This window comes from Pseudorasbora parva, chromosome 7, assembly GCF_024679245.1.
Source record: "Pseudorasbora parva isolate DD20220531a chromosome 7, ASM2467924v1, whole genome shotgun sequence".
In the NCBI taxonomy this organism is placed as follows: Eukaryota; Metazoa; Chordata; class Actinopteri; order Cypriniformes; family Gobionidae; genus Pseudorasbora; species Pseudorasbora parva.
Window position 1 is genome coordinate 43,557,826 of NC_090178.1, and position 26,753 is coordinate 43,584,578.

Here is a 26,753-nt window from a genome sequence, read left to right on the forward strand (position 1 = left end):
CGAGATCATGAGGAATAAGGATTCTATATATATATATATATATATATATATATATATATATATATATATATATATATATATATATATATATATATATATATATATATATATAACGATTGCCTACACCCAACCCTGATCCCTAAACCTACCCATCACAATAAACATTGTGCATTTTTACATTTAAAAAAAAACTAAACATAATTTAGTACGTTTATAAAATCCATTTATATTGTGCACACACACATACACATACACACACATACACACACACGTCGTGTTTCCATGTTTTATGGGGACTTTCCATAGGCGTAATGGATTTCATACTGGACAAACTGTACATCCTATCCCCCTACACTGCCCCTGCCCCTAAACCTACCCATCACAGGAAACATTCTGAATTTTTACTTTCTCAAAAAAACTCCTTCTGTGTGATTTATAAGATGTTTTCCTCATGGGGACCTAAAAATGTCCCCACAAGACCAAGGATTTCGGATATTGCCATCTTTTTGGGGACATTTTGTCCCCATAACGTAGGGATTAGGGGGGGGGGAGTTTTAAGCCTCACAAATGGGCAGACATAGGGTGCGTCTCAGTCAGCTCCCTAGTTCAGTAGTCATCCCACAGACTAATTCCCTGATCAGTGCCCTGCCTACTAAACTAGTTAGCTGATTGAGACGCACCCATTATTTTCTAAATAAATGTCAAAATGTATTCAATAATAAACTATATTTTGACAGTATCTACAGGGGCATAGCACAAGATCCAGGCCAATGCACAAGCTCCTGGCCCTCCTGATGAGCCCCCTTGTTCCCAAAATAAAAAAGCTGTAGATACTATTTACAAAGTTAAATAGCTTAACGTTAAGTGAAAATAGATTATATTTACACCATATAAAAGTAGAAGTTCTTTGCAATATGTGTAAATAGTAATAACATGCAATTTATACTTTTTGACAGATACATAATATTTGTTTTTTTTTTTTTTTTTTTTTTTTATACCTTTATTTAACCAGAAAAGACTCATTGAGATTAAAAATCTCTTTTCCAAGAGTGTCCTGCCCAAGAGAGGCAGCAGCACATTTAACAAGGTTTCAGACATAAAAACATATAACATATGACATCAACATATAACAATTTGTACAAGTAATAAATAATTATAAAGTCATAAGAAATCAGAATTTCACATATTATCGCAAACGATAAACAACGGCAATGATCTTCCGTCATAATTGGGTCAGTCATAACATCTACAGCCAGTATGTGTAGCTTCCATGTTTTTTAAAAGTAATTTAAAAGCAACCAATGAAACCGGCTCCTTAAGATTCAGCACATTTTGCAGCTGATTCCAAGTGCAGGGTGCCGCATACTTAAAAGCCCCTTTTCCCAATTCTGTCCGGACTTGAGGGACAGATAATAAAAATAAGTCCTCAGAACGAAGACAATATCTTCCTGTACCTTTCTTTTTGATGTAAGATTGGAGGTATGGGGGAAGCAGACCAAGAATTGCCTTGTAGATAAAAATGTACCAATGATTAAGTCTACGGGTGGACAATGCAGACCAACCAACCCGATCATACAAAGAACAGTGATGAGTAAGTGCTCTAAAGTTTGTGATAAACCTAACGCCTGTTTCACACATACTCCGTCTGCAGTGCGTGCTCCACACCCTGTAGTCCTTTCACATATGCTGCGTTTGCAGTCCGCAACTGATCCGCTTTTACATACCACAAACACAGTATTTATTAATGATTTTTTTATTTAAAATCCAGAAGTTGTTACTGATCTTGGCTCATCAGAATTGCAATTCTCTTTGTTTAATCTTTCTGAGTAGACAGGTTAACGTAGGCTACAAGCCTACATTTAAACAACATTTTTTCCATTCATTAATTCATATTTATATATTAATATACTTTAGATTTAGCTCACACAAAAGGCAAAACATTTAAACATAGGTTATAGCCTAAAATCATAAACATTTTAAATTAGAAACTTAGAATAGGCTATTCAAAAACAGCCGACTCTCGTCTTTTCTTTCGTTTTTAAACCCTTTGAAAAGAAATCCTGCAGGTCAAAAATAACTTTGCATTTCACCTCCAAGAAAGTACGAGTGCTCTCCATTATGGCACATTTTTTACCTAAATGCCAGGTAAGGTGTCGTTTTGTTGCTTTACTTGAGAAAAAAGCCATGTGTTGACTTTGAAACAAGAGTATATTTTAAATGATATGCATCCATGTTGAAATTACTAGATTTTCGCGTCAGTACATGTTTATTTTAATGCGAACAATGTTCTATCACTTTAATGCAGCAATGCAACGCAGCGCAGCGCAGCAAAAAATAGACTCGGTACGAAAACGATCCGTGTACTGCTGCAGACGCACCGCTCCTGGAACGGACTGACGGACCGCATCCGTGTGCAGTGTGAAAGCTGCCATCCGTTAACATGGGTACGGAAAAAAATACGCAACGCACACGCACTGCAGACGGAGTATGTGTGAAACGGGCGTAAGAGCTCCATGATAAACAGAATCCAACAGTTTCAAGCTTGTGATGGAAGCATTCATGTATATAACATCGCCATAGTCTAGCACTGACAAGAAAGTGGCAGCAACAAGCCTCCTTTTTGACTCAAAGGAAAAACATGACTTGTTTCTAAAATAAAAACCCAATTTCAGCTTTAGTTTTTTTACCAACTGTTGAATATGAGGTTTAAAAGAGAGTGAATCATCAATTAGGATACCAAGATACTTGAATTTAGAGACAGACTCAATCTCGGAGCCCTGAGAAGTAGTGATGGGTAAAAGGTTCTGTGACTTTGATTTTGCATTTGAGAACAACATAAGTTTTGTTTTGTCGTTATTCAAAACAAGCTTTAAATCGAATAAGGTACGTTGTACAGTATCAAAAGCAAGTTGAAGGCGACAAAGAGCTTGGTTTGGAGTTGATGCAGAGCAGTATATCACAGTATCATCGGCATAGAAATGAAAATTTGCGTTGGAGACATTTTGATCCAGATTGTTGATATATAAAATAAATAAAAGTGGTCCCAGCACTGACCCCTGGGGCACACCCTTGGTTATACTAAGAGGGCTGGAGGTTAAACCATCTACCTGTACACACTGGGATCTACCAGATAGATAGTTTTCAAACCAGCAAACAGTTTTTCCTGACAACCCGACACTGAGGAGTCTTTGTTTTAATATTGCATGATCCACAGTATCAAAAGCCTTCGATAGGTCAATGAAAAGAGCTGCACAATGTTGTTTTTTATCAAAACAGTCAATAAAATCATTTACTACTTTTAGGGCTGCTGTAGTTGTGCTGTGTTTTTGACGAAAACCTGATTGAAAATTAGACAGAATATTGTTAATAGTTAGAAACTCTTTCAATTGTTCGTTTACCAGAGTTTCCATAACCTTGGCCAGAACAGACAGTTTCGAGATGGGTCTGTAATTATTTAAATCAGTCGGATCGCCTCCTTTTAACAGAGGAAGTACAAATGCAGATTTCCATATAAGTGGAATTTCATTCGTGTCCAGAGAAAGATTAAAAAGATAAGTCAAAGGCGGTGCAATAAAATCAGATGCTAACTGTAGAAAATAAGGCTCCAAGTTATCAGGACCAGGCGATTTTCTAATGTCTAAAAGTGTGAGTGCTCTATGTACTTCCGAAACTGAAAATGGCTTAAAACTAAAAGAATGACTGACTCCAGAATGACCATGAGAATTTCCTTTAGGATGATTCTGATGTGAAATGTTGAGTGAATCAAATAATGAACCAGAGGCAATGAAATGCTCATTAAAACAGTCAAGCATCTCAGCCTTATCGGATAATTTATGTGAGTCCTTAAGAATACATGGTGGCAGCTCAATGCCTGTTTTGTTTCCAGCTAAGGATTTGATCGTCTTCCAGAATTTTAAGGGGTTATTTAAATTATTCGAAGTATCTATAAGAAAGTGGTCAGCTTTGGCCTTTCTGATAGCCACGGTGCATAAATTGCGCAGTCTCCTGAAGAGCAGCCAATCAGAATCCAAGCTTGTTTTCCTGGCTTTTGCCCAGGCCTTATCACGCTCATGAAGAGAGTTGGCTAAATCTACAGTGAACCATGCATTGTTTCGGCCTTTTACTCTAAATTTCCTGAGTGGAGCATGATTGTCAACAATTTCTTTAAAACCGTCATGAAAAAATTTCCAAGCATTATCAACATCTGCAATAAGATAAATTTTATCCCAATCAAAATAAAACAGGTCATATTAAAACCCTTGTATTGAAAAATGTTTTATGTCGCGCTTAATAATGACACGTGGTTTATTTTTGGGAATTTTTGTGTTTCTGACCGTGGCAACAACACAGTGGTCACTAATGTCGTTTGCAAAAACAGAAGCTGCAGAGTATTTGTGAGGAACGTTGGTTAGGATAAGATCAATTAAAGATGATTTATCTGGACATTTCAGGTTCGGTCTAGTGGGACTGTCAACGAGCTGAAAGAGATTTAGCGAGTTACAGTAAGCTTTAAAATCATCAGATACTGGATGTAACCAGTTCCAATTTAGATCTCCAATAACTACTATTTCGTTCTGATTTAGTCCTAATAAAAGCTGCATTAAAGAAGGCAAAGCATCCCTGACGGCTGATGGTGTCCTATAGCAACCAACTACAGTAATGTGGAGATTACTGGAGACCTCAAGATCAAGAGCTAAAAATTCGAATTGCTTACTCACTGATTTAGAGAGAAGCATATTTACACGAAACTTATTTTTAATATATACTGCAACACCCCCACCCCTCCTTGGACGATCAGTTCTATATACATGGTAACCATTAATACTGATATCCTCATTCAAAACAGATTTGCTTAGCCAAGTTTCTGATAAAACAATTACATCAGCTTCAGTAGAGTGTGCCCAAATACGAATCATATCTATCTTTGCAATCAAACTTCGAACTTTGCACCTCAGTACATTAACAGGATTCAATAATAATACGTGTAAATGATTATATTTATTCAAATTATTAAATGGATGCAGCCTAATGGGACACCTATCCCTAATTATTTTCACTGACAAATATTGCAAAATTATGTGGTGCATTTCAGTCTTTAAGTATTTGTGTTTAGGTTGTACACTTTATTTATTTGTGTGTACTAATTATTCTCTAATTTTACATTGAAATATGTTGCATGTTAAAATTGTACACTGGACCTTTAAGACTTGCGACTGTAAGAAATGCGAAAGGGATTCGCACGTTTTTTTACGGCATCTGTGATATTTAGGATTTAAGATAATATCTATTTATTTTATTGCATTTGATTAATTTATTCACAAATCAAGATTAAAGGAAGATTTTTCATGAAGAAGACGGATTATGTGGGTTGTTTTTATTGGACATGGAGCGAGTTGACTGGAAACTTAAGCGATATGCGAACACCAAATGCTTTTAGAACATTTTCTTCATTTTTATTCAAATTATAACGTTACTTTTCCGATGTGATATGTGATGGGAAAAGTTTTTTTTTGTTGTTGTTGTTGATGTCTGGACTATTGCTCCTCCCTGTTCCCAGTAGCGTCTAGGCTAACTTACCTATCATTATCATAAATGTGAATTTTAGTCTGCTAAATTACTAATGTAACTTTACACTAAATAATATTAATATACTTTAACTTAGCCATCGGAGGTAGGGGTGCTACCGCTAACGTTCGCTAGCAGTTCAATACTAATTTAACAAAGACAAAAAGTACAGTATTACAGATAAAACTGACCTGCACTTGAAGCCCTGAACAGGTCGGTAAGTTGGCAACGTTTTGCTACTTCTTCTTTGAGTGCTTTCTTTTCTTTTTCTTTGCCCTTTTCCTCTCAGCTCGATCTGCTGCTTTCTCCATCATCGGGTGCTGCCCGCATTTGGCTGAGGCAAAAAGTCGGTCAAGACTAACAGATTCGTGAATTATTTTGTATTAATATTAATAATTTTCTTGAATGCCGAATTCGAAAATTATCACTTTAGTAAAGGCCCATTTGTGGTCGCAGTTGGATGATATTGGTTTGTTTTACTCTCATAGAATTGTTACCCATTCACATGATTTATGACTGGCACACAGCAAAGGTTGTGTGTTAAAAATCTTCATTTGTGTTCTACTGAAGAAACAGACACACCTACATGTTGGATGCACTTTTCATTTTTTGGTGAACTGTCCCTTAAATGGATCAAATTAGTCATTCTGCTGGGTCTTTTGTTATTTTATAAAGTTATTTTTCTTCAGTAGGCATTCAGATTTTAGTAAAGTTTTAGCATTTTTACTTTTTTTCTATATGTACTGACTGAGTTTTAGGGAAGGATGAGGGTTAAACGACTGAAAAATTGCAGATCATCAGTAAATGTGTCCGTAACTTCAGTCACTATTTCCAGTATTTCAATTAAAAGTCTTTGACATAATTCTTCAAGCGCTTAACCATGTCCCCTAATGATCTCACTTTCGTGTAACTGTTATCTCCCCTGTAGGGTCTGTTTGGCAAATCCCTACCAAAGGAGGTCGCCATGATGGCTCTTCTGAGCAAAAGCCCCAGCGTTCCCCAGATTATCAAGCTGCTCGACTGGTACGAGACGCCCGATGAGTACATACTGGTCCTAGAGCGGCCCACGCCGGGTCAGGATATGCGGCAGTTTTTACTCAAGCACGGCGGAAGGATCGAGGAATCGTCAGCACGAGCTGTAATGCGGCAGGTGGTCACAGCAGCAAAGATATGCTGTGAGCGAGGAATCCTCCACGGTGATATAAAGCTGGAGAACCTGCTCATCAACGAGAGCACCCTGCAGGTCAAGCTCATAGACTTCGGCACTAGTAAGCGCTTGAAGAAGTCTGCTTACTCGACATTCAGAGGTATGTATTAGTATTAGTTACACTCTAATAAATACATTGTCAAAATGTAGCCTGGATGCCAGTCGAACTCAGCCCCGCCCAAGGTCGTTTACACTCATCTTTTTCTTCTAACGTTAGTTATTCCAGTGCGCACAGACAGAGTTGCCAAGTTTGGGGGGTAAAGTTTGTTCTTTTGGCAAGGTTTACTGCTAAAATTTACATTCCTGGGTCTATATATCACATAATTGAGGTCGCTTCAACCCGCGGACATGGAAAACAACCCTTGGGCAGAGTTTAAATTCTGTTGACATTTGACAACTAGCGTAATGCGTCGCTCCGTTGCTCTGATTGGTTGTAGGTCTATCCAATTGAGGTCTTTCCTGGTTCGGTTGAAACGCGCCCCATAATCACAGCCCAATGGAGCAGCATCAGACTCATGCTCTGACTAGAACTGAGTATGACCACGTCAGGCTAGACAAAATGCATTGCCATGCACTAAATCTTCATCTTTCTTCCAGGCACAAAGGTGTTTGCTCCCCCTGAGAGTGTCAACAATGGGAAGTTCTATGGCAAGCCTGCAACGGTGTATGGCCTCGGCGTGGTGTTGTTCAAGATGCTGTCAGGTAAGTATCCTCGCACGCCGAAGCAGCTCGCCGAGATCCTAAAGGAGCCCTGGTACACGGAAGAGATCTCCAAAGGTGAGAGCAGTTTGCTTACACACTAAAATTAAACTTTTTCATAATTAGCAAAACCTTACACTCAAGGAGCAAAACACAAAGCTACATTTGCACAACTGTAGGCACATTGTCAGCTTTGCACTATTTGCACAACATGACTTTGTTTAAACATACACACCACTTTCTAAAGCCAGGTGGCGTGTTATCTGTACGCATCTTGAGCTATTCGCGTGAATGTCTACTGATACAACCATTATGTGTGTGTGTGTGTGTGTGTGTGTGTGTGTGTGTGTGTGTGTGTGTGTGTGTGTGTGTGTGTGTCCACAATGTAAATGTGTGTAGTGTTTTGACAAACCGGGCCCTGTTTTCAAAATTGTGCTTAAGCTATTGAAAAAACTGTAAAATAATGTGATCAGTTGCACAAAGTATAAAGCTTACAGTACTAACCAGACATCTCTCCCCTCTCTTTCTTCACAGAGTGCCAAGATCTGATCTCCGCATGCATGCAAAGCGATCCGGCCAAGCGGATCGATCTGGAAAAGATCCTCCTACACGACTGGTTTTAAGCCCTGATCCTGAACTAAACATGTTTCAAAGTAAGAAATGAGGCAGAGCGAGAGATGAAAGAAACCCGGAGAGTTGGTAGAGAAAAAACCTCAGAAAAAGATTAATGCGTGATGAAAAAAGATGCAATAGATGCAATTACAGATAAAAGCACCATGCGCATGCACATTAATATAAATATTTGTGTGAGTGAGTGTACTTGGTAGGGTTAGGGGCAGGGGCAGCATAGGGGGTAAACATTTTAGTTTGTACAGTGTAAAATCCATTACACCTATATGGTAAGTTCCCACAATTCATAAAAACCTTACGTGTGTGCGTGTGTGTGTGTGTGTGTGTGTGTGTGTGTGTGTGTGTGTGTGAATGAATGGGGCTGCGTTCCATTCGACAGGCTCTCTATGTAGTGCTCACTGCTCCATACTCCCTGAGTGTAAGTGAACTTTTCACTATTCGAAGGGGACAAACATGTTCAGTTTAGAGGGCGTAGGGGATAAGGGAACATCAATACATCACTTCACAGGAAGAGCAAAATACCAGTCTAAACTAAATTAAATGTAGTACACAAAATATACTATATCTTTTTTTTTAATTATTTTACTAGCAGTTTTGAACACATAGTTAACCAAATCATACTGAATGATAACTACAGTACAGCATCAAATCTGTTAATAGTCAATTAAATATTACAAGTAGTCTATGTGCTAAACTAAAACTAAAATAGTGTTTTGATTTTATTTTTTAGGTACACACTGTGTTTTGTATGTATATGCCTATTATATTATTATAAGTTTAAAGGTAAAGTAAATTACAATATTTATTACATCATAATCTGCACCGTCATTGCTTTTCTTTGATGATCGTGCTCAGGGAGTAAAGCAATGAACACTGAGTAGAGACCCTGTCAAAGGGAACGCAGCTTGTGTGTGTGTGTGTGTGTGTGTGTGTGTGTGTGTGTGTGTGTGTGTGTGTGTGTGTGTGTGTGTGTGTAGATAGACGGATAGACAGACAGACAGATAATAGATGGATGGATGGACAGACGGACGGACGATAGACAGAAAGTTATGTATGTGAATGTGTGCTTCATAAATTATTTACATAATTTTTTTTTTCTCTATAAAATCAAATTTAAAAAAAATGTTTTTTACTTCACCTCAGGAATTTTTACTTCGCATGGGATAGAAAGCAATCGAATCAAGGAACTACAATTATTAAGAGCATTGATTAAAAACACATTTATGCATACTGTTAACCAAATCAAAATTGACACACAATGACAAAAACACTTTTTACGTATGTGGCATTGGCCAGTTTACTGACACACTGACTGGTTTTGAAGCATGAATTAAATGTTTTCGGTGAGTTAATTGCAGACATACACTCATAGACGTCAACGGCGGAAAATGAGGTCAATTAGAGACACTCACTTCCTGATGGCTGAGCTCGACGGCGTAGATGTGACGTAAGCCACCTGTCTGACAGCTGTGAGTCTTCTAGTAGTTGTGGAAAGTGAAATCTGAATCACGTTTAAATATTTTCTCCTGTTGCTTTTGGCTCACTATGGGCTTCTCCCCATTCTTCTCCTTTGACTTTATCAGACTTTATGTCTCCACGTCCCCCCGACTGTCTCATAGACAGTTAAAGATTGCTTCTGAGCGTCTCCTCCTGTCTATACGGTAATTTCTCAACTGTGCGACAGAGTCGCGTTTGGTTATGACGCAATCGTTAGCCTATTTTTACACAAAAGAGCTTCTAGGGGCGATAGGTAATGGAGCCTTTTATTCATTGTCGTGTTTCTTTATAAATAAACAATGGACAAATGGAGTCTTTAAACACCTCAGATGTAAAGTTATTCACTGTCAAAGTGACTCAAAAATGAATGGGAGTCAATGGGATGCTAACAGCAGGTGATGGCTTGGTTAGCAATGGCCGCCCCTATGGGTGGAACGCTTTTCGAGCGCTAGATTGCCCCCTTGGCATTAACTAGGTCAGCCGGAACCGGGAACACTTCCCATAACAGCTGATGTACTCGTTACATAAGAAGAATGGCATCTATGGCATTCTATGATAGATAGATAGATAGATAGATAGATAGATAGATAGATAGATAGATAGATAGATAGATAGATAGATAGATAGATAGATAGATAGATAGATAGATAGATAGATAGATAGATAGATAGATAATCTAATCTAACCTAATTTGGGCTGTTATATTAATGTTCAAGAAAGGGCTCCCTATTTGGTTTACATTTTAGGAAACTTATTTAAAATTAAGTTCATTTAAAGGGGGGGGGGGGTGAAACACTCAGTTTCAGTCAGTGTCATGTCAATCTTGAGTACCTATAGAGTAGCATTGCATCCTGCATATCTCCGAAAAGTCTTTATTTTTTTTATAATTATATAAGAAAGATGCGCTGTTCCGAGTCTTTCCGAAAAAAGCCGAGCGGGTGAGAAGGGTATTCCTGCACAACCGGAGGCTGCAGTTTCAGGACCCCAGTTCTAAGACCCCAATTCTAGGACCCTAGTTTTTTGTGACAGCACCACCTACCGAATTCACCGAATTGAATCACCAAAACACTAATTTAAGATGGACGATGGACACCGATCAGACTGTGAGTACTGATATTCAATCAAGTTTTATTTTATAACTTTTACATGAAACAAAATGTACGTAAGTGAGCTGCTATGAATTAAGAATTCACACGAATTAAGAATTTGTGTGCTAGTTTTATTAATTAGACTACTAGGATGTTCTTGATCGTGGTGTGGCTGAGATTTATTAAATCCTTTTTGATTTTTAATGACTATAATGCATCTAGCCAGCTGCCAGCACATTAATTAAACTTAAAAAGATGACAAAAGCATGTTGTTAAGGGTGTGTGCGATTACCTGTAGCTTACTTTATTAGAGGGAAGACTTGCTGAATACTCATTGTTTTACCATAGTTAAGAATAAAATATTCTTACATAACTGCGCTGACTGCCTGGTTGCACTACAATATTAGTCTGTCTATGATGCATAATGTTTGGCAAGTTCAGCCATTAATACTTTGGCTACGTTCTTATAGCCTGTACTGATATATTTTTGCTGTGAAGGATTAAAAAGTTGAAAATTAATCCTTTAATTTTTTTTAAATAATTTTTCTGTATGAATCTTGCACAAATGTTTTTTTGTTATCCTTGGAGCTGGACTGAAAAGACTGGGCATAACATTGCAGTGATTAATAAATGCATATTTAGCCTCTCCAAACAAATATTATTATATTCCATTCTGCATATCATGTAAATTTCATAATGTAACCGAGATGGCAATGGCTTTTGACGTGTTACCTTTTTTTTTGCTTTTAGGGATTGCCACGCCATCACTGTGGAAATGACTGCGGGATAAAGTCTCAGTGTTTTTTTGTTGTTGTTTGTTTTTGTTTTGCCAAGTATATGCTAATATAGTATCTGTCAATGTCACACATCTTTCAGATGGACATGCCTTTCATTAGAAAGTGGTGGTGTCTTCTTCTGATGGAGTGCTTCAAAATAGGAGGGTTATAACAATATATATTTGTATATTCATCTCTGTAACACCTGCTGGTTTTTATAACTTGTGCAGTTTTTTATTAATTTTTTTACCTACAGTTCATTTTGTGCCTTGGCTCATTTATCAAAATTACCATGTTCACCAGATTAGTATAAGGACTGTCAGTCATCATCCAGCTTAGTAAGATGTGTATATATATATATATATATATATATATATATATATATATATATATATATATATATATATATATATATATATATATATATATATATATATATATATATATATTTCTGTCTGTGCAGCAACTGATGAAAAAGGGGTATTTTTGGTGCTGTTGTTATTGCAAAAATTGCATAAATATATATTCTTCAATCATTCTTGAGTCTTGCCTTGCCTCTCTACAAACTTTAAAATATCTGACTGTAATATAGTGACTGCATATACTGACTCCATCTTTATTTTACCTGATAATGAACTAATTAGTTAAACTTAAGGAGGTTAATCAATATACAGTATAATTCAAGAAATTAAGATTTTTAAGGTACTCAACTTTTTTAAAAAGATTAATATACATTTTTTATTTATATTTTGTGTAAATTAATTTGTTTAAATTTAAAATTGTGCGTCAAAGCAGGTATTACACACTTTGCAATTAACCTCTGATCTATTTTGAATTTAAAAAATCACATAAAATATACCCCTGAGATTAAATATCTTGATACTATGTAGGCTACTAACTAAACCACCTGGGTCGTAGAACTGAGGTCCTGAAACTGCAGCACACCGCTATATCATCCAGTTCTGTAGGTGGCGCTGTCACAAAAAACGAGGGTCCTAGAATTGCGGTCCTGAAACTGGGGTCCTGAAACTGCAGCCTCCGGTTGTGCAGGAATATACTACTGGAGCGGGTGGGGGCGTATCGTGTGAGCGGAGCTAAATAATGACGTGTGCAGCAGCGCGCTGCTATTGTGTTGAGTCGAGTGCGTCGTAAAGCTGTGTCATCCCTAACAGCGGGAAAAAAACTTTATTCAAAATAAAAATATGGCTTTTAATCAGATACACCCATACATCTATGATCCGGAATCAGACCCAGAGGCTGCAGTTGAACAGGAGCAGCAGCAAAAACGACTAGAGCAGGACGTCTGTATGTGGTACAAGTTATACACTAACTATATAATATGCTTAGCGGCTTGTGTTATTTACATATTTATACTTGAATTATATCGTCGTATTTTTGTCTTTGAAGGTGTACATGTGGGAAGTGCAGTTGTGCACGTGTGTTTGTGTGTTTACGCGTGGTTTGTGTAGACAGTAAGCGGAAGGCTAAGTCAGTGTTTACATAGATAGACATGGAATAGAAGCGCATTTGAATGAAGAAGCGTGCTTATTTAGTTCAACATATTTCCCCACTCTTTGTGTATTGTTGTTTGGAGTGCTTTTACAATACACAAACATAAAGTTACACATATAGTGGCCAGCTAAACAAATGTACACGCACTACACATCGCATGCTCCATTGATCAATTAACTATACGTGATCATGTTTGGGCTACTTAATCAGCATAGGCAAAAACACAGACATTTGAAGCAGTCTCACTCACCGTCTGCGGTTCTAACGTTGGGACTGCTCCATCCTTCAGCATTAGGCGATTGGAAAATCCGGCGTCGAGCTGGGCCTTGTTTATGAAACAGTCGGCACCGAAATGCAGCGAACAGATATAAACATTCGCGCAACTCAGTTGCTGATCCGGAAAAGCAAATTACATCCACTGTTGCCTTAACGCGGGGTTTTGGGGGAATCTGTGCAGGACTGTCTTGGTCTGGCAACCAAAAACGCACTTTTTTGGTGACATTGTTATGTGCACATCACCTGGCATCCTACAAGCCAGCGCTTTGATGGGCGTAGGCTGTTACTTTCGCTCTCTCCCTCTCTCTCTCTCTCACGCGCTTCCGGTAGAATTGTCCGTAAGGCCCATACAAGGAAATTCCGCCCCCATTAACGTCAAAGGGGACGCATGATCTCAAAAAACTTGCCGAAACTTATGACTAACCGGAAGTAGTATTTTTGACAAAGAAATACTCCCATCAAAAGTCCACCTTAACTTTTGAAACTTTGTCTATGTTTAGTATGGGATTCCAAGTCTTTAACAGTGTAAAAAGATCAGTATGCATGAAACAGCATTTCACCCCCCCTTTAAGGACGCCTGCCATGCTTGTCACAGTGATCTCCAAAGACATTACCTGAAGTAGGTTTCTCAATGAGACACACAAGGGAAGGTCACAACCTTGTATCACACAAGGGCACACCATCTTCCCACTCTTGGTAACGGCAACACAAGACACATACTGGGTGTTGCGGCAATTTGTCCTTAACTTAAAATCAAACAAGAAATCAAACAGCCACTGAGGCACTTAAAGATCGTTTCTTACGCAGGATACAATAAATCCAATGTCCAGGCTTTCATATCGTTCATGCGGTTTATTTCCATTTGAGCAAGCATACAAACAAAGGGTATCTGCAGCCTCTCTTTCCCTGGTAAAAAAACAACAACCTTTCCCAGTGCCTGCCTGCTCGTCCTAAGTGTAATCACCATAGACAGTAAAAGAAATGGACACAGCGACCCCATTGACGTCTACGGCGAAATAATGAAGTCAACCTAGGGGCACTCACTTCCTGATGGCTGAGCGAACTGCCCAGGCTCAGACTGAGCTTGACGACGTAGATGTGACGTGAGCCTCCGGTCTGACAGCTGTGAGTCTTCTAGTAGATGTGGAAAGCGAAATCTGAATCACGTTGTTTAAATATTTTCTCCCGTTGCTTTTGGCTCACTATGGGCTTCTACCCATTCTTCCCCCTTGACTTTATCAGACTAGTCTCCAGGACATGTCTCCACGTCCCCCCGACTGTCTCATAGACAGTAAAAGATTGCCTGCGAGCGTCTCCTCAGGTCTATACGGTAATTTCTCAACTGTGCGACAGGGTCGCGTTGGTTATGACGCAATCGTTAGCCTATTTTTACAAAAACAGCTTCTGCGGGGCGATAGTGTAAGATACAAGGTAATGGAGCCTTTTATACATTGTCGTGTTTCTTTAGAAATATACAATGGACAAATGGAGTCTTTAAACGCCTCTGATGTAAAGTTATTCACTGTCAAAGTGACTCAAAAATGAATGGGAGTCAATGGGATGCTAACAGCAGGTGATGGCTTGGTTAGCAATGGCAGCCCCTAGGGGTGGAACGCTTTCCGAGCGCTAGATTACCCCCTTGGTAATCACCAATATATCCAAACAGGTGCTCAGCACTATCAAAATAAAAGTCCCAAAAATATGGCCCAAAATGATGAAAATAATAAGTTTAACGTTCTGTATATATATCAATAAAATTATCATGCAAATGTAATTTAATTATTAACTTAATTACAAAACAAGAAAATAGCTCCAACACTGGGCAACATTTGCAGTAAGTGGAAACATCGAGTGATTGGATGATTCAATAGGAGAAACAATAGTAATAAATGAGCAATATGTTTACATTTTAGGCACATTTGTCAGAGCATGACATTGTAAAAGCTGGCTGATAAAATTGTAACCTACCTTCAAAAATGCCAAGGCTGGTGAGGATTCTCAAAAAATTAAAAAAAATTAGCATATCATGAAAAGCTTCTCTAAACGAGCTATTAACCTAATCATCTGAATCAACTAATTAACTCTAAACACCTGCAAAAGATTCCTGAGGCTTTTAATAACTCCCAGCCTGGTTCATTACTCAAAACCGCAATCATGGGTAAGACTGCCGACCTGACTGCTATCCAGAAGACTTACATCATTGACATCCACAAGCGAGAGGGTAAGACACAGAAAGAAATTTCTGAACGAATAGGCTGTTCCGAGAGTGCTGTATCAAGGCACCTCAGTGGGAAGTCTGTGGGAAGGAAAAAGTGTGGCAAAAACGCTGCACACCGAGAAGAGGTGACCGGACCCTGAGGAAGATTGTGGAGAAGGACCGATTCCAGACCTTGGGGGACCTGCGGAAGCAGTGGACTGAGTCTGAGTCATTCGGAAATCAAGGTGCCAGAGTCTGGAGGAAGACTGGGGAGAAGGAAATGCCAAAATGCCTGAAGTCCAGTGTCAAGTAGGGTCAATGTCAAGGGCAGGGTCAATGCAGCTAGCTATCAGGAGATGTTGGAGCACTTCATGCTTCCATCTGCTGAAAAGCTTTATGGAGATGAAGATTTGGTTTTTCAGCACGACCTGGCACCTGCTTACAGTGCCAAAACCACTGGTAAATGGTTTACTGACCATGGTATTACTGTGCTCAATTGGCCTGCGAAAGTTGAGAGACGCAATACCCAACACTCTGGATGAGCTTAAGGCCGCTATCGAAGCATCCTGGGCCTCCATAACACCTCAGCAGTGCCACAGGCTGATCGCCTCCATGCCACGCCGCACTGAAGCATTTCTGGAAAAGGATTCCCGACCAAGTATTGAGTGCATAACTGATCATTATTATTTGATGGTTGACTTTTATTGGTCGGATGAAATATGCAAATTTTTTGAGATGATTTGAGAATTTTGGGTTTTCATGAGCTGTATGCCCAAATCATCAGTATTAAAACAATAAAAGACCTGAAATATTTCAGTTGGTGTACAATGAATCTAAAATATATGATAGTTTAATTTTTATCATTACATTATGAAAAATAATTAACTTTTATCACAATATGCAAATGTTTTGAGAAAGACCTGTATTTCACCATTCTGCTCAGGCCATCACCTTTTGGTGGATACAATGGACTGATCACTACCTCCTCTGCCCCCAGACATTCATGCTTGTCTGTTTTACCAACTGAATTCAGTGCCTCTTCTGTGCTTCAGACTGTCCTAAACAATTCAGGCTGCTCTTGGAAAAAAATGCCACTTGGCCACATAAATATGTGGACAGGAACGTTTTGTTTTGGAACATATAGACAAGTTTAATTGGGTGTTTTACACCACCATAACTCATCCAAGAACACTGTAATAAGACACTGTGGGCTCAAATACAGATACAATTTTCTTGATTTGAGGAAATCCAAAATTTAGGCACAGCGATAGACGGGCATTGTTCTCTCTGGATAGGCTTTCCAGTGCAAGGCAATTCTTCCTTGTTTCTTCAGTAAACCTTTTTGTTTGCATTGCCAGTGAATACTCCTAGTGTGTCAGACTTAGTTGTACACATTAAAAATGCACATAAATAAAACAAATTATTAACTAATGGTGAAATATCACAAGCGCATTATTTGAAAAAATGTGCACTCTTTTCAGCTACATGGGACATGCAATTCATCACATCACATTCATTGCAGATACAATGTAAAGTGTTTGCTCTGGCATTTGTTTTAAATCATTTTGTTCCGTTATTATTGCTCGTTGTCATCTGATGACGACACGCAGAATGTGGCGGTTGGTCTGTGTTGTGTTTGTCCCGCCCCTCCTCCACTGTGATTGGACGGCTGAGTGAAGAGTGACAGTGATGAGTGCTGCATTTTACACAGCCTAAATCCCATTTTTTTAAATGAAGAAATAAAGATTAACTGTGTGTGATATTAAAATCACTCACAATAGACAAACAATGACCATATATTTTGAGTTATATTGACATATATATTGAGTTTGCTCCAGTGCTCTGTGGGTCAGTGTCTGTGTATTTAAGTGTAAGCTTGTTGTGCATGTTTTTTAGTAGAAATCTATTTTGGTCCCTCTACTTCCGTACTCCTCACTGACGCACAGAGATAAAGCGATACAGGAGCTCCACCTCGCCAAGTTTGGCCTAGTAACCGGATGACTCCCACATCTCCCTCTCTCTTTCTCCTGAATCAGACTGAAGTGAGGACATCTTCTTTCTAAGAACTCAGCAGACAGAGAACTGAGCTCCTGCAGGGTGACTGTGGTGCTGTCGCTCTAGTTGGCGTCGTGCCTGAGATTAATGGATGTTTAGGAAAACCTTTAAACTCATTCAGTCTCACCTACAACATCACACCTGAAAAACAGCTTTAAATGTACAGTACAGTAAAAATACAGGGCTTGATGTTACTTGAGAAAGTAGACAGGGTAATTTGGAGTCAAAATTGAAAGTGGAATAAAAAATAAAAAAAAATTCTATTTGATTTTATTTTGAAATATATTTTATTCCTGCACTGTTAAATTTTTTTGAGAAAACTTAAAAGTTGAAGGCAACCAGCTGCAGAATTTTTCTGCATGGATTTAATCCATTTGTTTGAGTTATCTCAACTTTTTTCATGTAAAATAGATGAATTAAACGTAAAAGTTGAATTTGTCATGCTATAACATCATAAGTTGGATTTCTTACAGAGTGTGATCAAAGCTGATTTGTAGTGAATATATATATATATATATATATATATATATATATATATATATATATATATATATATATATATAATCAGACCATTCACCTTTCACACTGCCAGCGAAATACCGTAATATGTGCGCTTTCACACACAACCCGTAACGGTCCCGGGTCGAGTTGACACGTGACATCCAGATGTGACGTATAATGGCGAGCGATCTCATCTTCAGCGCGGATAGTAAGGAGCTCCGTGGTCTCGACTTGCGTCCAGTTTGCACACATTTCTGCTTGTTTAATTTTAGTTTCTTTTGTATACGAACACTCTCTGCGTTTAAAACACAGACTAGCTCTTCTGGCACTGCAGGGTTGTATTATTGAAAAAACAAGCTCTAGGAGTCGCGCGATAACTACGTACACGTTGCGGCATTAGTTTCGGCTTTTGTTCACACAGCGCTCGTCCCGGGTCGAATACCGCAATATTACTAGGTCCCCGACCCGGGTCGAATTCGGTAATCAATCCCGGGACATGGTTGCTTTCACACAGAAGGCGACCCGGCAATGTTCCGGGAATATTGCGTGTCCGACGTGCAGTGTGAAAGGGGCTTGTGTGATAGTCATTATTGTAACCTACATGTGAGGAGGAGGAAGAAATCTCGAAAGGAAGAAGTCATGAAACATACATTTTTATTTAAAAAAAACGCAATGGGAACGTCCTCTGGGTGTGCCATCTTCACCAACCTCTCTCATTCCTCGACTCCTTTGTGGAAGGCTAGCCCTCTCCTTCCCACTAAACCGTGTAGGACCACTTCTGCCCTAATTGGAAAGTCCTACACTCATGGCATGGCTCTTCATAATATGGTCATCCTCCAAGCCTACCAGGTGGATGTTTTGAAGGAAATTATACCAGAAGCAGTCAAAGAGCTGTGCAAGGCCACAGATTTAGCCTTGAGAGCCACAAAACACACTGCTCGTAGGATACACACTGTAACATAGGATGTTCCATGGCGGGTCCAGTCGTCTCTCTTATAGGAAGGAGTTCTTTGGTAGGAGGAGCGACCAGGGTCATCCCCCACCCACCACGATCTGGGGAGCTCGCGATCGCCCTTTCTCTTGCCAGCAACCTCATAGGCGCCTTGACCTGAAGCAGCCCAGCAAATCCTTAACTCCGGCTGCTTTGAGTTGCTCCTGACTAGACTAGGGTTAGGTACCAAAACCCGGTGCTAATATAGTTATTATAGCTAATAATATACAACCGGTATACCGGACCGAATCAGAACGCAGATTTCGGTTCCTAATTTCGGTAGCATCAAACGTGCTTCCGCGCATTGGCTGGCACTGATCCAGAAACACACACACACAGCGCTCGTCACATATCACAAACAATTCAGTGTTTTCAAAACACTCTGATATCTATGGAAGTGGGCAATAACAAAACTTTCAGACAGTTATAATTTGACTGTGTTTTATTCATATCAGATACACATTATAAAGTTACTATATAGTTTGCTCTGTTCTTCTCCGAGTTCACTGGTCACTTACTTTCATGTATTTCGTGAGACGAGGATGAATTTACGTGATGTAAATCTGACAGATGCGATTCTCTGAGGCGCAAACTAACATGGTGATGCCCATCGAGCATTATAGATCAACTAACTTGATCACTATGACAAAACACATTCACTTAGACGTATTTGAAAATCAAAATATCAGATCGCTCATGACATAGGTAACAAGTTTGTGAATATTTTGAATTAAAAAAGAAAAAAACGAAAGAAACCAAAACAGCTGAACTCTGAGCTGTCATTCATTGCTTTTGCGGCTGCTGTGTGTCATGTGATGTGAGCCTGACGCGTTACCATGGGAACAATAAGGCCATGTGTTCTAAGGCAGAGAATATGGTCATATTAATGCAAAATAATGCTGAGCTGAAGCTGGTTTGTAGCAGACCAAGACTACAGACTACTTTGCTGTTATTAGTGCTGTAATATCACTAGTATAAGTGCTGTTATTTAGTGTTAAATTAGGCCTATTGTAGTTGGGTTAGGTGGCTTTAGCTTTTACTGTGAATTTAAGTAAATTGTGTTTTGTATCTATTTATGTATTTAAGTATACTTTAAACTTTTAACAAATTGTTCAATTTAAAGAATTAAAAAAATTCTATAAAAAGCCATTATTTAATGTCATCCACCGTCGTTTTGTGGCTCTTTTAAAAAAAAAAAAAGTATCGGACAACACCGCACAAGTGTTTCTGCCCACCTCTCCATATCCAGCCCTGTCACCTTCGCCACCCAGCACTTTTCGAAGTGCAGAGCTGGCTCGACCTCCACCCCCTCCAGCACTGAAAGAAGGAGACACTTCTTGCTTTCTCCCCTCACATTCGATTGGCTTGCTATCCGCCGCTTATTGCTTAGAAGGAGACACGTTTGGTTTTCTCCATAACTGGTAGGACCTACTTTTTCACTCAAGCCGTGACATCTTCCACTCCTCATCAGGATGCCAAGGGGTCTCCTTCTCGGTTGACGCCTCCCCTCAAGGATCAGCGATAGAAGAGGTCCCTTCATCGGAGATGGAATGCGGCTTATTCAGATTTTACTTCCTGGTTCCCGGAAAAGGAAGGTGGGCTGTGACCCATTCTAGACCTTCGCCATTTGAACTTTTTTTCTCTCTACAAAGGGAAGTTTAAGATGTTAATGTTGAAGGCTATTTGATCTCAGATACGTGCTAGGGACTGGTTCGTAATGATAGACCTGATAGATGCATAGACCCGTCTGGCTCGTTGAGTCATGAATGTCTCGTTAATGGCCAAGACTAAAGCTCTATGCATTTAGGTGCAGGGTGAGGGAGAATGGAGTCAGTCTCCTGCTTTTAGCCCTATTCAGAAATGGTGAGACCAGTACGATCCCCTGTTATTCCCTCTTGAAACCTGTCAGTTGTCCTGGAGGGGTTAAGGGAGGCTCCCTTTGAGCCCTTGGAGTCAGCTCCAGAGTGGATTCTGGCTCTCAAGGTTACCCTTTTGTTGGCCTTAACCTCTTTGAAGCGAGTGGGCGACATACAAGCTCTCTCTGTTAACGCTAATAAGCTTAAATGAAAATAAAGAAATGATAGTGTAGTGAAGTATTTTTTTTGCACACAGTGCCAAAATGAACAATCAATCACTGATTTACAATCATCACTGTCCTCCTCGCGGCTGCAACAACTTGCGCTCTCTTCATTAAGGCTTCAAACAAAAAGGGGACAAAAAGGTCATATTCTCTTTGTGCATATAGATTAATTAGATAAATGAATAGAAACTATACAACTTTAAATTCACACAGCTATAGCCTACCTAGGTTGAGAAGGCCCAACGTCAGCATACCGCCTACAGTATTTTTTTAGAGCTTAGAAAAAAGATGATGCAGCCAATGAGCAGCCAGTGGGGCTGGTTGCAGGACGACTTAACCTCCTCAGACAGTTTTTAATGTTTATCAGACATTAACTACTCAAGATTTTGCTTTAGGGTAATTTTCGGGACAATTAGGGCCAGATTCGGGATTCGGGACAACAGTTTAGATTTCAGGACTGTCCCGAATTTTTTGTACATCTGGTCACCCTAACTAATACCACTAGGGTTAGTTAACATGTAACTACAAATTAATTTGAGTTAGCTGACATAGTTATGACGACGTTGTATAATATATATATATATTCAAGTCAAAAGTCCCTGGGTCAAAGTCAAAAGTTTTGTCAAGGTCTTGAAAGTCTATTCAAGTCCCTGACAAAAGTCTTGTCGCTTATCTATTTTCTAGAAATACCTGATATTAACCTGACTTTTAATTAATTAATTGGTGTTAGAAATAGCTCATATGAAAAGCTAAAACCCTCCCAAATGATGTTTAATGCACTGAAATAAATAATTTTCACGGAAAAAATATTTATCATTTAATCAAGACAGAAAGGTCACATTTTGGCAAGACAAAAGTTTTGTCACCTATACAGAAATGGAACAAATTTACTGCAAATACAAAAATATGTCAGCAAATTAAGTTGTGGTGCTGTGAGATCCAAATGTAATATCTTGTATGACTTCCATGAGCTTGAAGGACTGCATCCATGCGGTTTGGCAAGGATTCATACAATTTATTAATGAAGTCATCAGGAATAGCTAAGAAAGCAGTCTTGCATGCCTCCCAGAGTTCATCAATATTCTTTGGTTTCGTCTTCCATGCGTCCTCTTTCATCCTACCCCACATATGCTCCATGATGTTCATGTCTGGTGACTGGGCTGGCCAATCCTGGAGCATCTTGATCTTCTTCGCCTTGAGGAACTTTGATGTGGAGATGGAAGTATGCAATGGAGCACCGTCCTGCTGCAGAATTTGGCCTCTTTTATGGTTGGGAATATAAGAGGTAGCTAAGATTTCTTGGTATTTTAGACTATTGATGTTGCCTTCCACCCTGCAGATCTCTCGCACACCCCCATACTGGATGTAACCCCAGACCATGATTTTTCCGCCACCAAACTTCACTGTTTTCTGGGTGAATCTTGGATCCATTCTGGCTCCAGTAGGTCTCCTGCAATATTTGCGGCGACTGTGGTGTAATTCAACAGAAGATTCATCTGAAAAATCCACCTTCTGCCACTTTTCCTGCGTCCATCCTTTTAGCTGGCTGTGGGCCTTGGCAAATGCCACACGGTTTTTCAATTGTCTTTTGTTTAGTGCTGGCTTCCGGGCACTGATTCAACCATGGAGGCCATTTCGAGACAGAATCCGACAAACTGTTCTGGTTGACACAGGGACTTCAGGTGACCAGGTCTCGTGGAGCTCTGCTGCAGTGGAAAATGGGCTGGCCTTGGACTTTCGAGCCAACAAACGGTCCTCTTGAGCAGTTGTCTTGCGGGGTCTGCCTGACCTGGGCTTGTCAAAAACGTCTCCAGTCTCTTCAAATCTTTTTTTTATCCTCTGTACTTGACGCTGAGACACATTGAAGGTGTCTGCCACATCAGCAGTGGATCTGGTCTTTAGCCTCTTGATAATCAAAACTTTAGTCTTTGGGTGAATCTTAGGCATGTTTGCAGAGGTCTAGTTGCAGTTGATGTGAAGGTCTAGTGTACTGGGGTTCTTTTTATACACACTTGAGACCTAATTGATCCAATATTAGTCACAGGTGAAGCTCATATGACAAGATGACAACACTTATGTCTTTGCAAAAATTGACTCATTGGGCTTTACCAAGCTGTGAATATTAGAATACTTTTTGAAAGTTTAGTTTTTCACTGAAACATTATCACAAAAGCTGGTGGGATTAAAATGAGCCATTTCTTGTAAAAAAAATCTTGATTGGAAATATATTTCAGCGGCACTTTAGGTCAATTTGTACACAAGCGACAAGACTTTTGTCAGGGACTGTATATATAGGTGCAAAAAAGTATTTAGTCAGCCATCAATTGTGCATGTTCTTCCACTTAAAAAGAGGAGAGATCCTCATTCCAGAAAATCACATCATCTGATTTTTAAGGAATTTATTTGCAAATTATGGTGGAAAATAAGTATTTGGTCAATAACGAAAGTTCCTCTAAATACTTTGTTATTAACCCTTTGCAGGCAATGACAGAGGTCAAACGTTGTCTGTAAGTCGCCACAAGGTTTTTACACACTATTGCTGGTAGTTTGGCCCATTCCTCCATGCAGATCTGCTCTAGAGCAGTGATGTTTTGGGGCTGTCACTGGGCAACAGAGATTTTCAACTCCCTCCAAAGATTTTCCATGGGGTTGAGATCTGAAGACTGGCTAGGCCACTCCAGGACCTTGAAATGCTTCTTACGAAGCCACTCCTTGTTGCCCGGGTGGTGTGTTTGGGATCATTGTCATTCTGAAAGACCCAGCCACGTTTAATCTTCAATGCCCTTGCTGATGGAAGGAGGTTTTTACTCAAAATCTCATGATACATGGGCCTATTCATCCTTTGATTTACACAGATCAGTCGTCCTGGTCCCTTCGCAGAAAAACAGCCCCAAAGCATGATGTTTCCACCCCCATAATTCACAGTAGTTTCTGAGAGTTTTCAATAGCTAATATTAGGTTAGGCTTTAGATTAACTATAAGTAACTTTTGCATTAGAGTTGACATGAAACAGAAGTTGCGATAGTCTTCCCTATTGTGATTATCTGAGTGAAACAAGAACAAATGTAAGCCAGGACTTGATTTTGTCCATGGGGAATTGATTGGATGGTTGTGGTTTGCTATTGGTCAATCTCATGTGAGTGACAGGTTGCTCCACCCTCCCGCCAGTGAACGGGTCATCAGAGAAGAGATGTCGCTGCAAGAGCGAGGGGAAGTTAATTTGATTTAAGATAAAAAAGCACATTAATTAAAAAATAATAATAATAATTATGTGCTTCCATTTTGATTTTATGGTGAATTTGTATAATCGATGAAGTGATTTCCCACAATGCTGTGCTAGTTTCATATGCAGATAATTAGACAACATTCAAATCACTCTCATGTTGCCAATTCTTTTCTTTCTTTCTCTTTCATTCAGTTACAGTTGTAATTTCTGTGCTTTTAAATAGAAAAACAATTTGTAATTTGATCTAACTTCGTAGTAAACAGTTTTTTAGCCTTAAGCATGCTTGTTTGACACAGAATGAATGAGGTTTATGAATGATCACAGGAAATGATCCTCTGAACTGTCTGTTACATTGTTAGATCTAGAAGGTAATTAATGAGTCGATAATGTGAGACAAAGTCTGTCCCACTCATCTTTCTCTCAGTCTTTTTCTGCTTTGTATAAGTGCATAGTCTATTCCCTCTGACCTCAATCAGTGTCCATCTGTCTGTGTTGTGCTGGATTTCTGCTCAGACTTTAATTAGGCCGGTTATCTTGTTAAGACCTATGACAGCATGTGGCACAACATGGCCTCCAGAGAAACACCTAATGTCCACAATCTGATGAGTTTCCTGGACAGGGTGTAAGGTGTGTGTTCATGAAAATCAACAAATCTTTAGACAAAAGTTTTTGTTGTATTTTTTATTATTTTGTATAAATGATCAACACTATCTAAACTTTGCAGAAATACCTGTTGCACATGATCTACTAAATGCCTTCTGTCATCTGATTGATAGTTTATACTTTTTTTAGCAAGTAAAAGGCTTTTTAGTATAATTGTAAAAACATTCACCTTGTCTTTTTTACTGTGAAATCTTTACAGATTTTTATAAAGTAACTGTGAGAATAACTTGTATACATATTGGATCCTACAGGAATGATGCGACACACTTATGTGAGTAAAACGTTTTGCATTGTTACAGATCGATTTGATTATGTGAACGTGTCTGTAATAAAGTTTGTTCATATGGGATGAAGGAACTGGGAACCTGCGAACACTTAAAGAAAATAAATAAACAAAACGAAAAGTAACAACAGCCCCTCACGGACGACTGCCCGCACACACATAACAAAACATAAACAAAACTCAACGTAAAGTCCAGGCCTGGCCCTCTCTCGTCCTTCAATGGTGACGCTCGTCTTTAAATGCCTCCGAGCTCCCTCATGAGAGGACTCGAGACCGGTGTGCCTCGCAGGTGACGCTTATTCTCACTCATGTCCCCAGTCTCACTCGGCCCTCCCATGTCTCTCGCGGGTCAACCTCACCACAGTGTCTAACAGAGCATACCTTAGCATGCTGTCACAGGCTGGAAAATCCTTTATTTGTTGGTTTATTGGGATTTGGGATCAGACTCAGACTTGTATGGGCCAGGACTCGCAAAGCCCAACGTCCCGGGACTAGCCCGTCGGCAGGCCTGTGAATCTTAATAAGTAAAATAACATTAATTTCTTGATCTGCGTTGTTCACACTCTTGACTTGATATTTTAAGGGGGTGCACATGTGTGTGTGTGTTCCACGAATTGACCTCAGACAACAGTATAATTTTTTTTTTAAAGCCAGTTCATGACACCTTTAAAAACTTTCCAAGACTACACAACAACAGTTGTCGAATCTTGGTAGCACATCCAAAACATTTCAAAGAAACTATCATGAAATTGCCACTACAGGTTCTTGAGGCCTTAAGGTTGTTACTGAGCACAGGACAAAATGGATTTAATAGTTGAGCAACGGGGGTGACGGAAGAAAGCAGACTGAGTGGAGGAGGAGGAGAAACGGAGGGGAGGCGGGTGTTAAAGAGACTCTTCTGGATTAAGTCCCTTACAAGCTGTTTGGTGACTGAGTTGGACTAGTACAGGACAAACAGACAGACCTGCAGGAGTCCACACATCAAGACAAATGAGAATGAGCTGACAGCATCGGAACCGTTCCTGTAAGTCTCTGTTAGTAACAGTTGCATTCTGGTTTATGAATGTCATAGATCTGTATATCTATAGCTCAGGCGAGGAGTTGGAGATTATCTGATGTTTAACTAGGCTTATGTGTTTTACTTGAGTGTGTATAACAGTTATGGATGTGTTCCCGTTATGATTATATTTAATGAGCAGTTTATATGTAGGATTGCTATATGTGGGGTCATTCATTATATGGCATTATTTATAACAAGCATTTCTATGAGAACTTCAATATGCCCTTTTCTTCTTGGCAGATTCGATTGTTTAGCTGCTTATTTTCGGAGAGCTCGTGATTTATTCATTTGATCGACAGATGTTAAGTGTTAAAACCCTTCAGGTGCTGTCTATATGAATTGTGTGCAGCTGTTTTTGTTGAGATTATTGAGTTGATGTCTAAAGTATTTGGGCTACTGACACATCAGTTTCTGCTCATATACTGTAAACATTTGCCATGAAAGTCA

The 26,753-nt window shown here is 39.3% G+C and overlaps 1 protein-coding gene across 3 annotated transcripts in view; it reads left to right on the forward strand.

The window, feature by feature from the left end:
* The first annotated feature begins 6,227 nt into the window (after nt 1–6,227).
* si:dkey-283b15.2 (neuronal pentraxin-2) overlaps nt 6,228–26,753 on the forward strand; it is a 36,869-nt gene continuing 16,343 nt past the window's right edge. Inside the window, exons 1-2 of one of the 3 annotated variants that reach the window (XM_067449276.1) lie at nt 6,228–7,549; nt 8,006–8,124. The gene's annotated coding sequence lies outside the window, so the exon portion shown is untranslated. Of the gene's footprint in view, nt 7,550–7,981; nt 8,125–26,176; nt 26,271–26,753 lie in introns of those variants that run through there. The other 2 variants (XM_067449278.1, XM_067449277.1) reach the window with 2 other exon arrangements.